The sequence below is a fragment of the Ailuropoda melanoleuca genome, chromosome 6 (assembly GCF_002007445.2).
Source record: "Ailuropoda melanoleuca isolate Jingjing chromosome 6, ASM200744v2, whole genome shotgun sequence".
Lineage (NCBI taxonomy): Eukaryota > Metazoa > Chordata > Mammalia > Carnivora > Ursidae > Ailuropoda > Ailuropoda melanoleuca.
The window spans coordinates 97,465,700-97,476,106 of record NC_048223.1 but is presented as its reverse complement, the minus strand read 5'-3'; positions in this window follow the sequence as shown (position 1 = coordinate 97,476,106).

Genomic DNA, 10,407 nt, shown 5'->3' with positions numbered 1-10,407 from the left:
TTTGCAGGGGAGGCAGTCCTTGAAGGGGCTGGAAGCCTGAGGCTATCCACGTCTCCAGAGCTGGAATAACAAGTCCTTCCATGAAGGGGGTCTGGGCAGTGGCTCTGTGCCTCTGCTTCCTCCTGTCATAAAGGCATCATGACATTTCACTGGCCTCTTGTCCCGATGAAATGCAATGATGTTTGTCAAGTTCTAGCACACACTCTGACTTACGGTCACCGTTAGTAATGAGGACAATGTTTATTGTGTGGGTATTGAGCTAGGGTCCATTGGGTAACACTGACCCCAAGCCACCTTTCCTCTTTGGGGGAGGGGGCCGAGGGGTGGCTCCAGGGGAGCCAAAGACTCAAATTTAGACTTTTGACTTTTCTCTAAATGAGGTTATATGTAAAGCCAAAGAAATACAATAACAGCAATGAAATATGTTCATCACACAACTTTAAATTCAGGTCCCATTAGCAGATAAATGACATGGTTTATTAATACAATAATATTAATTTATTAATTAATTATCTTGTGAACAACACTATTACATGACATTGTGTTTTTGTCTTAACTTCTTCAATGTAAACAGTTAATATGCATCACCTATCTGTGATCCAGTTTTGGAATTTCTTCTTTTAATATGCAGGGATGCTTGAGAAATGGTAGTGGTCCAGGCCTCTCTCTGTCTTTGATAACTTTCGTGCCACCTGTCAAGGGAGCCAAGAGGCAGGTAGACAAAGTAGCTGCTTGTCTGCTTTGCACAGGGCCAACCTCCACCACCAGGTCGGCTCATCTGTCCACACCTTCACCAGCCTGCAGGGGGCTGCCACCAGGTCCCTTGCTTAGGTGTCCTGGTTCTTGGCGCCATGGAGCATGCTCTGTGCAGAGTGGAATCCGAGAGGCGCCCAATCCCAAGCGGCCACTTCAGGATTTCCCTCGGGGCTGGAGCAGGAAGTGGGAGAAAAGCGAGAATTAGGAGCCTGTTAGATGTCTGGTCCCTGGCACACCCAAGGCCACGTCCCCGGCCGGTTCCGCCACAGGCGGTCCTGGAGAGCCATGGGGAGCAAGCCGGGCGTGGGATCCTAGCAAACGACCCCGCTGACCCTCAGAGCAGGGCTGCGGATTAAAAGGGACTAGACTGGTGGGATAGGACTGGGCAGGGACAGATGCCTTTGTTTTCCAAGCCCGTGAGCACAGGTTTTGGTTCTTTTAAAAGAAAAAAACAAGTCGCTCAGATGTGATTTGACTAGGGCGCCCCAGGCAGTTGCACCCCTGTTTGGGGACTCGGGAGCCGCTGAACCCCGCACGCCTGGCAGGGGTGACATCAGAACTTTGGCTCTCTCTTGCCCCAGGGCAGAGCCGGCCCCAGATCCCCACGTAGGCTTAGTGTCTGGGAGTCACCCACTTGCCTCTGGGTCGGGCAGGAAATGCTCAGCCCAGGGGAGGGGTCCGGAGGCGATCTCCAGGAACGGGAGCCCTGCAGTCCCCTGGCCAAGTACCCAGAACTTGTCCTGGAGATTGAATAAGACCTTATGTCAAGCCTCGCACATTCCCGGACTCCCAGTCCTGAAGAAAGGAGCTGTTGTACCAGGAAGCAGAGTCTCTGCACAGTGGCTCTGGATGGTCCTAGCGGTGGCACCCTGGCTGGGGGAAGCCAGCCGGGGGGAAACCACCAGCAGTCACCTTCTACTCTGTCCACACTGTGAAATGGAGAGCTGACAAGGCCCACTGTCCCTCCTGATATCCTGGGCCACTTTTCCCTACCTTCCTTGCTTCCATTTCTCCTGAATTCTCCTGAAGCCCCCCTCCCCACCTCTCCAGATATTTGCTGGAGGCTGTTTAGATCAACAGACTTTTATGGAATGCATGATAATAATAACAACAAGGCAACCGAATTTCAGAGAGATTGCTTAAGGCCGTTCACCTAGGACTGGGCAGGAGTCAAGGGTCTGAGGCAATTGGAGTGTACAGATAAATAGTAATAGTGTTTAAGATAAGACAAGGTTGACTGAGTTTGGGGTCAGAGCTGTCAGTCCATCGGGGGTATTTTCTGAGTACAAGCTGTGTGCCCAGCTTAGAGCTCCTTCTGGGGGACAGGAAGAGAGATCAAAAAGATAGAAGATGAGGTCCCTAGCCCCCACACAAAGACTAGCATTTAGTCTTCATCTAAGGACCTTGATTTTTATTTTGAAAACTTCACATAATCATTAGAGGAAATGATCTTTGAAACATTTCCCCAGTCCCATCCCCCAATACAAAGTTAGTTTTTATACTTTCTCCTAACTATTAACAACAGGTAGATATGGTTTTTATTTTTTTAACATAACATTTGCCAATAATTTTGTTTATTTAACATTTTATTTTTTAACATAACATTTGCCAATAATTTTGTTTATACATCATAATATTGGGTTTACGAGTAATTTCGTAAACTCTTTTTCACGTATTTTGCAAGCACATTTCCCTGCCTGCCCCTAGTCTTCACTGTTCTCATTTGCATGTTGTATACTATTCCCTCGTGGCCATACCATATTTAGCCACTTTTCTGTTATTGCTTGATTCCAGTTTTTTGTCCTTATAAATAATGTGGCTATAAATATCTTTGTACATATAGCTTTTTTCTTCTTTTAAGTTATGTCTTTAGAATCAGTGCCCAGAAAGGGGATGACTGGGTCAAAGGGTTGACTGTTTTATAGCCCTCGCTATGGAAAGCCGGACTGCGACTGAGAACATTTTAACAGCTCAATGAAGCAACTGGAGGACTCCCAAGCCCTCACAGAAGGACTAGTGCCCTATATTTGTAAATAATATTATATTGAACAAGCACCTGTTGGCACCTACGATGTATCAGGTTCGTGCTAGCAGGACACCTGGGGCTGATGAGAGGCAGCCCTGGAGAGCACAGAAGCCGTGGCTTTTCAACCTTTTTCTCCTGCTAGGACGCGTCATATTCAAAACAGTCGCACATCGAAGGCCAGGCTCAGAATTTAGCGATTCCCACAAATTCTGCAGGGACTTGAAACACTAACATGTTTTCTAATCAACAGAATCTAATCAAAGAGGGTGTGTTTTTGGCTTTGATGAAGCAGGTGGCTGGTTCCTGGCTGTGCCCCTGTTCCTTTTTCTCAGATTCAAAAAAGAATATCAGGATGCAAAGGAGTGAGAGGAATGTGTAGATAACATAAATTCACTTTGATTTCTAAAAACAAGCAAACCCTCCCCAGACATACGCATTCATGCTGTGACACAATTCTGACAGGTAAGGTGATCTGTTTATGTGTAAATCTGTGCATAGGACTCCTCGGTAGGTATGCCAGGATCACAAGGAGACAGCTCTGCTTTTAACGAAGGCATTGCGCTTGTGCTCTGTGTCAAGCACCGTGCTGGGGCCCAGGTGCCAGTATGAATGAGTGCCAAGAAATCTATGAAGAACCTAGACCCCAGAGAGGGTATGTGGATATAAGGGTGTCCAATGTATTGCATTCGTTAGATACTAATGTGCACTATTCTAGGCACTGGGATACATACTGCAGTGATCGAAACCGTTAAATACTGCCACCCTCACGGAACTAATGGAACTAATGCTTAGGGGTGGAGATTCGACAAATAAGTAAAATATTAAGTACGTCCCATGGTGATAAATACTGTAGAGAAAAATAATGTAGGGAAGGTGAGAGGGCAGTCTAGAGAGAAGGTTTTAAGTAGAGTGCTCAGAAATGGCCTCACTGGTATGATGACATCTGAACAAAGAGAAAGCCATGGATGGCTGGGAGAGGAGCTTTCCAGACAGAGGCCCTGCCGCGAGGCCCTGAGGCAGGAACCAGGCCAGTGTGGGGTGGGGGGCAGCAGGAGGATATGAGGTCAGAGAGGGAGTTGGGCCATTCTGTGGGTGGCCCTATAAGTATTTTAAGGACTTTAGCTTTACTTGGAGTGGAGACCCGGGGGACAGCGGGGGACGCGGTCTGGTCTGGCGTGCAGAATGCACTCAGGGGCCAGAATGGCAGGAAGCCCAGTTACAAGGCTGGTAGCAAGCTGGGAACTCAGGGTTTTGTTCTCAACCCAGGGGTCTTTGCACGCACTTAGCTCTTGGCCCATCCCAGACTTGAGGTGTGACCTGTTGGGAAGGTCAGAACCTACTGCGAACTCCAGGCTGGAGGTCAGGGTTCTAGGAAAGTTTTATGTCGGATGTTTGATGGTCTCATTAGCATTAGAAAAGTTCCACTAGGAGGTTCTCTAGCACGGGGAGCCCAGGCGGGCAGTGGTACAGTTACATCACTGACCAGCTGTGCGGCCTCGGGCAAGTATTCTCACTCAGGCCGGCTCAGTTACTTCATCTGTAAAATGGGGCTAAATGCTCTTACTGCTACATCGCATCAAATGAGATCATTGGAAAGCACTTTTTAAACATCATTATCTTTTACAAGCAGCAAACGTGAAATGCAGTTGACGTCAGAGGGTTGAGTTCGCACGGCACTGCCAAACTCAGTTTTCGAAAGCGCTGAGCCGGGCTTTGTCTCCCGCGCGATGTGCGGGAACCTCCTTGTCTCTCACCTAGTACCCACGGCGGGGCGGGGCGGGGCGGGGCGCGGCGGCCCGCGCGGGAGACAGTGCTGGGGCCGGGCTGCGGAGAACCCGCCCCCCGGTGCGGGCGCGCCGGGCGAGGAGAGGCCGCCGGCGTAGCCCGGGCCCGAGCTGGCCAGGCCGGGCGCATCCAGGTGCGCTTGCGGCGAGCGCTCCCCGTGCGTCTCGCGCCGGCAGCCCCTTACCCCCCGCGGCGCTCCCGGGCGAGGCGAGCGGGCGGCGGCCGGGCGCGCACTCCCGGTGTCCGCGCGCGAAAGAGGGAGCAGTTTTCGTACGTTCGCCACGGAAGCGGGGCCCGGCTTGTGGACGCCCTTTGTCAACCCGCGAGGGCATGAGGGTCCCCGCAGACCCCGCACGCCGGCAGGTAACACTTCCCGGTTCCTCGCAAGTCGCCAAGTGGCGTAAAGTAGATTGGAAGCAGCTGGAAAGACCTGGAAGAGGGCTGGAGTCGGTGGCAAGTTTCCCCGGGGCAGGTGTGATGAATTTCTGAAACAACTAGTTTTCCACTCTTCGGACTTACTCCATGGCCGGGTCTCACCTTCCACATACGTTTCGGAGAAAAGGCTGGATTTTTTAAACAAGCAAGCCCAAATAAACCCTGTTGGACGTTCGCCTCCCCCTGCGGAAGGTGGCCATGGCGTTCCCAGGTTATCAACCCAGCAGCCGCCTTTCCTCAGGGATACTGGGTGGGGAGGGGTTCCTACTTTGCGAGGCGGCGGGGCCGGGAGGGGCGGCGTACTACTTGAAAACTTTTTAGACGGGCCTCCTTTCTTTGGGAAGGCCCTGGTTCAGTCGGAGACCAGGAGGTCCATTACCCCCGAATAAAGCAGAAACCTCAAGGAGACTCAGACTCAGGGTTTGGAGGCCCAGGCTTTGGTCATCTTGTCTAGACTAACTGTAATGGCCCAGTGGGAGTTGCCCTATTCACTGCCTGCACCTAGAAGGCGGCCAATAAATATTTTCCGACTTAATGAAAAGGGGGAGCACAAAGCATCCTCTGGCGTCCACGCCCTGCCTAGAGGCCTGGTGTTCCATTCTTGGGGCCATCTGCTTGCTGAAGCTGACCCTAAACGTGCCTCCTCAGCCATCTGAACATCTCTTTGTTCTTAATGGGGAAGATGGAGAGGAAAGGGGAATTTTTTTTTTTTTTTTTACTGAAATCCCTGCCTCCAGTAGCCGAAGAAATATGGTGGGAGGTGCAGGAGGCAGGGAAGTGGGGGCCTCTGCTTGGCTTCTCTGCCAGCCACAGTCCTAGCCCCATTTCCTTCCAGGTGGGTCCAGCCCAGTGAGGAGGCTTCTCTGACCATCCCATCCCCTAAGGGGGCAGGTGCCTCAGGTCCTAGGCCCTAATCCCCATCTCTTCCACCTGCTGTCCTGAGAGGACTTCTTTGATTCTTGTAGGTACATGCTGTCTTCCCACCCATCAGGCAAATTCCTCAAGCGTAGATACTGTGCCTTCCCCAAGCCTGGCACAGAGCTGAACCTGGCCGTCCCCAGTAAATGTTTGCAGGCTTATTAATAAATGCTTGTCCAGGGAAGGCACATTTGGACTCGCTTACCTCATAGTCCATTTGTCCTTGCTCTTTGTGTCTATAATTAACCCGTCAGCCCGTTCCACTTCTGAATTTATATATGACATGAAACCCTTTTTTAAGAAAAGGGGAGATTATATTGCCAGTCTGTTAAAAGGGCAGTTACCCCCAGTCATTTTAACTGCTTTAAAACGTCAGTGCAAGTGGCACTGTGCAGGAGTGACAACGTGGCGTGGAAACCACAACACTAAGTGCGCTGGTTTGTACCTTCATATATTTTTTCATTTCTTTATGAGCACATGTTTAATGAGCGTATACTGTGCAAAGCCGTGGGGTCCCAGATAGGAGAGGACACAGCTCCATTTTCAAGGTGCCCATGGTCTAGTGAGGGAAGCTAATCTTTATAATGCCCTCGGCAGTTGCTGTACTTGAAAAGTGAAAGTGACTCAGAAGAGGTGACATTCTCATGCTCAAGGTAGTGCACTTGTTTCTTCATCTCATCATTTCTACTGGAAAGAACGGGTGCCTCCTCACCTCCGGGGGATAGGGGAGTGGTAGTAAAGGGGCCTGCGGTGGTCGTCGGGATCTGATGGTGGTCTGGTTTCTGCTTCTGACTCGAGCTGGACCTGGGGGTGAGCTTTGTACTGTCTGAGGCTTCTTGCTCTGTCTGCCATGGGAATAACCCCAGTCACTGGCTGCTTATTAAGGAACGTCCGAGTGCCCTGGAAACAGTGAACAGGAGTGAGGAGGCGTGAGCAGTGACAAAGAGATACGCATCTTCTGGTCGGTAGGTGTGCTGCATTTATCATTTGGGGCAGATACACTTTGCTCGTATGGTTTTACATCTGTAGACTTTGAGGCTCCACACCAAAGCAAACGATAAAATTAGGGGAGGACAGGAGTGCCTTTCATTTAAGTAATTATGTTTGCTTTCTCTTGCGTGAGTTATTCTGGTTTGGGCTCCAGTCTTTTGTTAAACTGTGAAAGCTCCTGAATCTAACTGTAATCGTGTGTACTTGAAATTCTTTCTTTTTTGAAATAAAAAAGTCATGAACTATAGATGCATAGCAAACAATCATAAAGTAAACCCCTGTACAGTCCCCCACCCAGGTCAAGAAATAGAACGAGCACACCTGTCATAAGCCTGTCCTGAGTTAGGTAATCAACCTCCTTGTTTTTCTTTATAGTTTTACCACCTAATTATGCATCCTGAATCACCATAGCTTAATATTACCTGTTTCTGAGCAGAATCCTACAGAGCATATGTTGTGTGTGTGAGAAGAGCTGCTTTCACTCCTCATTGTTTTCATGTGTGCTGTGGTGATAAAATTTCAATCAGGTTTTCAGCTTTAAATGGACATAAACCAACTTTCTCCCTCTTCCCAGTTTCTCACTCCCTCATGATCTAGCTACACATTTGCCTCTGTCCCCTGAGATTTTTTTTTTCCTGTCACTTCTTGCTCTAACTCTGCAGTTGTCCATCTCCTTGAGTTTGTTTTGTTTTTTTTTTCCATATCAATTTCTTATTTCCTCTAGTTGATTTCAGGGGAAGCCTTCAGAGAATCCACACCCAGGCCAAAATTGCTGCTCAATTTATGTTGACTGTTTTTCTCTCCCAGCAACTGACAAAAGACAGGAAGGGGTGGGGCCACAGATAAGGGGGTGCTCTTAGTGGGAGGAGCTGTCATTTGCCTCTTGAGTAAGTCTTTGCTGAGAGCAGTGTGGTTTTATGGGGAATGCTGGACCCTTTGCTCAGATGTCCTCAGGGAAGCTCAATAATGGATACTTCGCAGCCAGAGGGTCTTTTCTGATTTTTCTGATTTTTAAGAGTGTTATTTTCAGACTCAAGTAGATTTATATCATGTCCTAAAGATGGAAAGAGCAAGAACAAGGTGGAAAGAACAAGAAATGTTCATAAAGGCTCATTATGCATTAATAGCCCTTGCCCTGCACTCCCTCACCTGGGAAATATTAGCTGCTCCAGCTGATCATGGTTGATCTGCAGAGAAAGGAGGAAGAGGGTCAGTGCTTCCAATGAATTTTTTTGACGTAATCTCTATGCCCAGTGTGGGTATCCCTGGAATAGCACTTAAGCGAATTTTTGAGCCTGCTGGCCTGAAATCCACCAAGCTGTGTTGGGACCTTCTGATCAAATACTCTCCTCTTACCCAACCTCCTGGATGCCAGTGTTTGTCTTTGAGGAGGAGAGGGGAGAAGAAAGGCTTTCAGGGATTGTAGATGCCCAAGAGGAGATTATCACCTAACTGCTGAGGTCACGCTGTCCTCAGCTGATCGGGACTTGGAAAAGCAGCCAACAGTCGCTCTTGTGCAGGGAGCAGCCTGGGACTGGCTTCCAAGCTGTGCTTGTTCCCCATGCCATCCCCTTGCTCCCTGGAGAGGAAAGCTGGTATTTTTTTTTGTTTTCTTTTTTTATTATATTATGTTAGTCACCGTACGGTACATCCCTGGTTTCTGATGTAAAGTTCGATGATTCATTAGTTGTGTATAACACCCAGTGCACCATGCAATACATGCCCTCCTTGAAAGCCGGTATTTTTTTGTCTTTTACAGAGGGGAAGCTTCGGTGCCCATAGGTTAGGTAATTTGTTTGAATTTACATAGTTTTTCATTGACTGAACTACTTCCTTGTAAAGGAAGGGGTAGAAATTGGTTAAAAATGAGCAAAAGTGGCTAGGGCAGAAAATTAATTTTTAAAGGATGATTTGACTTTAGTGTGTGTCAGAGGAAAGCCCGAGGAAGCTACTGGAATATCTGTATGGTGCCTGGTAAGAGGTCCAGGGCAGGGACTCAAGGTGAGCTCCACTCCAGTCCCGAGCACCACACTGGGTGACCCTGGGCAAGTTGCACACCTTCCCTGGAGGTCGCTTCTCTGTAAAGATAAAATAATAAACGAGCAAACCCACTGGTTTTGTACCCTTTGAGTGAGGGCCTACTCTTTGTTGTTAAAAAATGTTCCAACATGAGGCATATGGCAATGGGTGTACCTTCAACTTTGAGTTGATTAAGAAAATGTGTTATGAATTCAGAAATGTTTTCAGATGAATTTATGTTATTCATCTGTGAATATCTGTGTTAGGATGACTCTTGTGTTAATCACAGGAGCCTCAGTTTACACTTGAAAGATTGTATGAGGAATATTTATTTGACCAGCTCGTGATAATGACTGTAGTTAAAATGTATATAGGACATTTTATATGCCAGGCACTGTTCTGTGTGCTGAATATTTTCCCTTAGTAATCCTTACATGTATCATGTGAAGCAGATATAATTAAGACACCCATTTTGCAGTTGAGGAAGCTGAGGGATGGAAGTGTTCAGTACTTGGCCTGCTTCGTACAGTAGTAAGTGATGCAGCTGGAATTTGGCCAACTGGTCTGGCTTCAGAGCCCACGGCCTTAATCTCTACTTCATAATAACCACTTTACTAGCAGCTAACATTTCTTGAATGCTCACTCTGGGCTGCGTGTGCTCTCTTGCGTTATCTTCTGTGCTCCCCACAACCCACGACGCAGATACACAGGACATTCAGTAACTTGCAGAGCTGGGATTCGAAGTGAGACAGACTGGATCCCAGGCCAGCTTTAACCATTCTCTTCTGCCTCTTGGTAACCCCTGACTGTCAGTATTGCATTGGCGGTAATCGTGGCACACAGCCCGGCTCCGAGAAGTGCTAGTGGCGGTACGGGTACCATATGAGGGGGAGCGGGGACCCTCTTGGGCTCCTCAGCCCAGAGCCTGCTGTGCCCGGGAGGGTTGGCTGCGGAGGCGTCCAGCTGCTTTGCAGCCTCAGCCCGAGTGCCCCTGGAGCTCAGAGCATCCCAGGGAGCAGCACCTCTCCTCCCTACTCCCCTGCAAAGCCAGAAGCCGTGACCCCACCTGCGAGAATTGATGGTCCTGCTGTGGAGTCCGTGCCCACGTGGACAGTGGAGGACAGAAGCACGGAGAATTTGGAGGATCAGTCTGAAGCCTGCCATTTTGGGTCGGAGGGGATTTGGGGACAATTTTTGGGTCAAATGAAGATGACTAGGGATAGACAGATCCAACTTGCCCAGCCAGTGATGGGCCTAGAACGTGGCAGCCAAGCCAAGGCCAAAATGAAATGTACCCAGGAAAGTCGAAGGGAAAAGGTTAATTTCTGTATGGCATTTAGCACCCTGTGTGGTTGTTGACCTTGCCGTTAGCCTTATCATGGGTGAACTGGGATGCGCATCCGTGACTGAGGCCTGCGGGTGCTTTCCCGTGTGTAGTGCACTGCCTTCCTGGAGAGCACCATAAACATTAGGAATGA